Genomic DNA, 6,000 nt, shown 5'->3' with positions numbered 1-6,000 from the left:
GTTGTTGTTGTTATTGTTGTTTTTGTTGTTATTATTTATTTATTTCAAATTTGTATTCCGCCCTCCCTGTAAGCAGGCTCAGGGCGGATAACAACATATTAAAAATACAATTAAAAATTCATGTACATTAAAAACAACACATTTAAAACAGGATGGTGGACAGCCTTCACAGGGAGGGTTAAGATTTATACACCCCTTTTTTTCAGGCCGGTGGAGGCCCAGCCTCAGCCATGTGCCTGGCGGAACAACTCTGTCATGCAGGCCCGACGAAAAGATAGTAGGTCCTGCTGGGCCCTGATTTCAGCAGACAGAGCGTTCCACCAGGTGGGAGCCAGGACTGAAAAGGCCCTGGCTTTAGTCGAGGCTAGGCGGGCCTCCTTGGGGCCAGGGACCACCAACAGCTGTTTGTCCCCTGATTGGAGTGTCCTCTGGGGAATATATGGGGAGAGACAGTCCCGTAGATATGTCTTAGAAGGTATGGGACTGTAGGGTATAAGTCTTAGAAGGTATGGGACTGTAGGGTAATTATAGTTGCAGTGAGATTTAGAGGGTTTTATGCTTAGCAGGAGAATGAAGTCAGCTTGATATAGATCTCATCAGTTTTCGGAAGCTAAGCAAGGTCAGTTCTTGGACAAGCGACCACCAAGGAAGACTCTGCAGAGGAAGGCACTGACAAACCACCTCTGCTTCTCACTTGCCTTGAAATCCCCTTGCTGGGGTCACCGTAAGTTGGTTGCACGTTGATGGCACACACACATTCCTTTCTTAGTACGGGCCTCGACGAATCGAGTATGAAATTGGCACTGAGGCTGTGTGTACCAAGTTAAACCCCTGCTTAGGATCAAACTAAATGTGCAGTGTGGTGGTTATTGTTAGACTTAGAGCAGAATGGCAAAGTTTCAAACTTTTGCTGAGCTTAGCTTAACCTGTCTCACAGAATTGTTGCAAGGACAGAAAGAGGGCTTTGAGCCTTTTAGAGGAAGGGCAAGATAAAAACGTAATAACTGTTATATATGCAGGCACATGCGGTTCTTGAAAGACCTTTATAAACAGGAAGAACCAGAGTAGAGTAGAGAAAGAGACATTGGAGCAGGGGCAAGTCGTTCCCCCAAGCAGCTCCCCCACAAACAGAGTTTCAAAATACAGGTTTAGCAGAACCACTAGGCACTTAAGAAGCGCAAAGGGAAACTGTTACTGTAGCACCAATTTAGCTTATGGAAATGTCAGGCAAGAAATGGGGTAAGCACCATTTTCTGTTGCTCATTTGATCCTGATAACTCTCTGCAAGCAACTTTTCCTGGTTATAGAGGGCCATTGGGTACTGTTCAATGTCTTTGTGTGTCATGTCTGATTTGACTTTTAGACAAAACGCTCATTAAAGCCATGGGAAATGATTCAACCTGGATCTCGGAAGGGAGATCAGCAGGCCGAAGCTGACTGCCCCGTGCCGAGTAATGCAGATGAAAATATGTGTATCTGAATTGTGTTGCTCTTTAGTTGCATTGACTAGATGCATACAGGTAGCCATGCATGTTGTCACCTAGGAGAATGTTACATACTAGGGGAGTGCACCTGAAAAAAATACGGGTTTCTCGCTTCGGGTTTATGTGAATACGAATCTCTCCGGAAAGCTTTGCTTTAGGATTCCTGAACTGGCTCAGTAATTCTGATTTGGGATTCCTGAATCTTTCCTAGTCGGGCTTGATTCGGGTTAAAAACCCGAATCAAAAATCCGAAATGCACATCCCTATTACATACTGCTAACTGTGCCTCATGACAACTGGCTTGTACCCATTATCTCTATAAGTAACCAGCCTCATGGTGTTGTAAAGATTGAGGAGTCTCTGTTCCAAAGACCTTAAAATTAAAAAAAAAGACATTTTAAAAGGAATAAGAGTCGAGAACAAAGGTATTCACTTGTGGTATTGTAATCCGCCTTGGATCTCAGTAAGAAAGGCAAACTAATAATAAATAATGACAACAATAATAAAAGAATGGCAGCAGAACTGCTCACACTGGAGTATTAACTCTCTTTAGTTTTTCAAATATTAACAAGCAGTCTAGGAAGAGGATCAGTTTCAAGACATGGAAATATAACAAGACAAATTTGGCCCGTCTAGAGCAATAGATAACATAAAGCTTTAGGAAATGTTTTATATTGCACCTATCCAGTGGTAGAAGTAGGAAATGGTGCTTTTCTTCTTCTTTTTCTACCACCACTACTACTACCACTGCTACTATTTTTCAGACAGAGCATTTATTTTGAAATAAACTTTCCTTTCACACAAACTATCAGGTTCACAAAGTTACTCCACTTGCCTACTATCTAACAACTATTCTCTGATAATTTTCATCCAATATTACCAAAACTGAGACCGGGCAAGTAAAAATTGATCTTGTATCTCTGAATTCATAGGAGGAGGAGGAGGAGGAGGAGCTCTCAGGAATAAAAGTTCTGTTTTTCAGTTCAGCTTTATTTCAACGTTAATTCATTTCCGAGTGTGTTTGAGGGGGGCTTTCACAAGGAAGAAGTGGGCTTCTGTATCCTTAATAATGAAAAGATGTGAAGAAAAAGTCAACGCTGGAGCTTTGCAGTTTGTTCCCTCTCCTTTCTATCCAGCTGTTGCACATAGAACCTGTTCTCAAACTTGCCTGGCAGCGTTGCCGGATCCTCTTGCTTCAGAGTTTCCCAGGCACCCGGGTTTACTTTCTCCTCGGCCAAACCTGCCTTGCAGGGCTCCCCTCAGCTTCATAGGTGGGACTTCCTCTTCTTCCCTGGGTCTTCCTGTTCTGCTAGGCCTTTATCACTCACGTCAAACATCCCCCCTTTCTCGGGTTTGGTCTATTTCTCTGCTCACCTTGCTACCGACCTGCAGGTTCAGGAGTACGTGACACTTCCCCTTCCAGATGCGGGTAAAAGTCTCCATGTAAAACTCCTCGCTCAAAACCAGGGCTTTTTTTCTAGGAAAAGAGGTGGTGGAACTCAGTGGTGGAACTCAGGACCGCACAATGACGTCACTTTGGGTCAGCTGGAACAAGGGGGGAGTTTTTTAAAGTTTAAATCACCCTTGGCGAAAATGGTCACATGGCCGGTGGCCCTGCCCCCTGATCTCTTGGCATAGGGGAGTTTAGCTTGCCCTCTGTGCCAGTGGCACAGAGGGTGATCTAAACTCCCTTTTGTCTGGAGATCAGGGGGCAGGGCCAACGGCCATGTGACCATTTTCAAGAGATGCCGGAACTCTGTTCCACCGCGTTCTGGCTGAAAAAAAGCCCTGCTCAAAACTCTTACAGATCAAGATGAGTAGCCGTGTTAGTCTGTCTGTAGCAGGAGAAAAGAGCAAGAGTCCAGTAGCTCCAATAAGACTAACAACATTAGTGGTAGGGGATGAGCTTTCATGAGCCACAGCTCCCTTCTTCTGTTACAGCTAGAATGTGAGTCCATCTGTCCTTATATCTTGGAGAGTCAAGTGATAACAGAAGCCAAACGACAATAGCCAGTGAATGATAATGGCAGGCATGATTGAACAGGGTGGGGTATGCAGAGGGGTAGGTGTGGAGAAATCACCATTGGTAATGAGACAGGAAGCAAAATTGTTATGTCAGGGTGAAGGTCTCTTGCCCGTCCTTCCACATGCTAGTAGACCAGGGGTTTGTTGTGCATGCAATGCAGCCTGCTCACATCATGGTTGAGTCCGAACAAGGTTGTATCATGTGATTGTTCTGAAAGCGTAGATCAGTAATGAAGGCCAGCTCCCACAAAATGTTTCCTGCTATAGGCCAAAAACTTCTTATAAACAATCTCAGTTATTCTTCCACACTACACGGGAAGCATTATTGCTTTGGGCCTGATACAAACTCGTAATAGGCACCTATCTCCCCTGCAATCTCATGAATTACGTAAGATTTATTTTCTGTTCCTGAAATTACATAAACAGACAATCGAATAGCGATGGCATGGGTCCAAACATCTGTGCAGAGAAGTTTGCTGCGTTCCTCTATTCTCCTGCAGCCCCTTCCAGCCCCTGGAGTTGCAGGATCTGGGGAGAGCAACAGCCGTGAAGATCAGTGGGCTGAAGTGTGGACAGACCAAGGGATTAAAATGAGCCATTTCCTCAGAGGTGCTTGCTGAGGTGGAAGGAGTTGCAATTTCACAGCTTGTCTTTCCTCGCTTCAGTCTTCCAACCTGTGTGGCTCTTCCTTTGCACGTGTCCTGAGACTAGGTATATCCATCACCAGCACCAGGGTTTCTGGCACCTGTGGCCACCACCCCATGTGCACATGTGCAGCGCATGCATGTGCCCCTGGACTGTGTGATGATGTCATCATGTGATGACATCATCATGCAGCAAAGCCGGGCCCATTGGCTGGCAGGTGGCTGGGGCAGCACGAGGAGGTTGCCTGCGCTCCACACACTGCCCCGGCCACCTGCAATGCCTGGCCCACGGCTGCTGTGCCCGGCCTGGGGCATGTGGCAGCGGCGGCAGTGGCGCGGGGCTGGCCGGATACAGCAGCAGCTGCGGGCCAGGCATGCCAGCTCCGTGGCATGCACCTCCACCCTGGCACCCCCTCCGGCACCCCCTCTGGCCCCCCAGTGCCCGCGGCGCCCACCTCACCACCTCAGTGGTGGTACTGGCCCTGGGTATATCAATTGCCCACTTTGGGCAAGTATTCTCCTGGTGCTGGAGCCTATGGGAAGACAGTGGGGGGGGGCAAAATTGACGTTGGGCTATGTGTCAATGTCATGTCTGAGAGCAAAGACTGAGACATGACATTAACATGTAGCGCAACACCATGTCTGCCAGCCTCTGTCCCCAAAGCTCCCAAGAGTGCCAGGCAGTGGCCAGGTATCCCTACCTGGGATCCTGGGAATTATGTTTCTGTCAGCCAGAGGAGCTACTGGAAAAGTGAGGAATATAGAAAAACTCAGCAGTTCATGAATGAAATAGTTGGATCCAGGGTTTTTTTTCAGCAGGAACACAGTGGAACGGAGTTCCGGCACCTCTCGAAAATGGTTACATGGCTGGTGGCCCCACCCGCTGATCTCCAGAAAGAAGGGAGTTTAGATTGCTGTCTGTGCAGCGGTGTGGAGGGCAATCTAAACTCCCCTCTGTCTGGAGATCAGGGGGCGGGGCCACCGGCCATGTGACCATTTTCGCCAAGGGCAATTTAAACTTTAAAAAACTCCCCCCTTGTTGCAGCTGACCCAAAGTGATGTCATTGTGCAGTCCTGAGTTCCACCACTGAGTTCCACCACCTCTCCCCCCCCGAAAAGCCCTGTTTGGATACATGCCAAAAGGTTCATAATCCAGGCTGGGGCCCCTGTGGCTTCCTTAGGCCCAGGCACAATACCCAGCTTGAGCTCTAGTTTTCTTGACTATGGCAGCACTTTCTCAAAAGGCAGTAATTACGGAAATTGCAGCTGTGCTATTCTAACAGTCACTAGGAATGCCCAGATCTCATCTTACATTCTGCAAATTGGGGTATATCTGGGAATGGCCACACGAGGCAGTAGTGAACTCGCCCTTAGGAGTAGTGCGTGGTTCAAAGGCAAATGACAGAGCGGTCTTGCGGAAGTTAAGCCAGTCAGGGGAACTTCTTGATAAACTCTATCCATGCATCCTTCCGTTCCGCTGAAGAAAGGCAGGGCATAAATGAATAAAAGTGCATTTGCTAAGAGTCGAGATGGTCCTAATTTAAAAACAACTCAACTATGGACTCATACACGAGGGTAAGGACAATTGGGTTTCTGGCAGCAGTTACTCATTCAACGGCTGCTGGAAGGTGGTACCCCCTTCCTCTCAGGAATACCATCTCCAGGAGAAGACCAGGCTAACCCCAGCCATTGGCTAGAGAAGAATCAGCTACAGGGACATGCATTCGCCTTCTCTGCTAGAAAGAGCATGTGCCCATGCCCAGGGACTGCAGATGTGAGGAGAAGGACAACTTACCAAATAGGAGTGTTGGTGGTTGTTGTTGTTTATTCAGTATGTTATTAAACAC

The sequence above is a fragment of the Eublepharis macularius genome, chromosome 4, assembly GCF_028583425.1.
Source record: "Eublepharis macularius isolate TG4126 chromosome 4, MPM_Emac_v1.0, whole genome shotgun sequence".
Taxonomy (NCBI): domain Eukaryota; kingdom Metazoa; phylum Chordata; class Lepidosauria; order Squamata; family Eublepharidae; genus Eublepharis; species Eublepharis macularius.
This window is presented reverse-complemented; position numbering follows the sequence as displayed.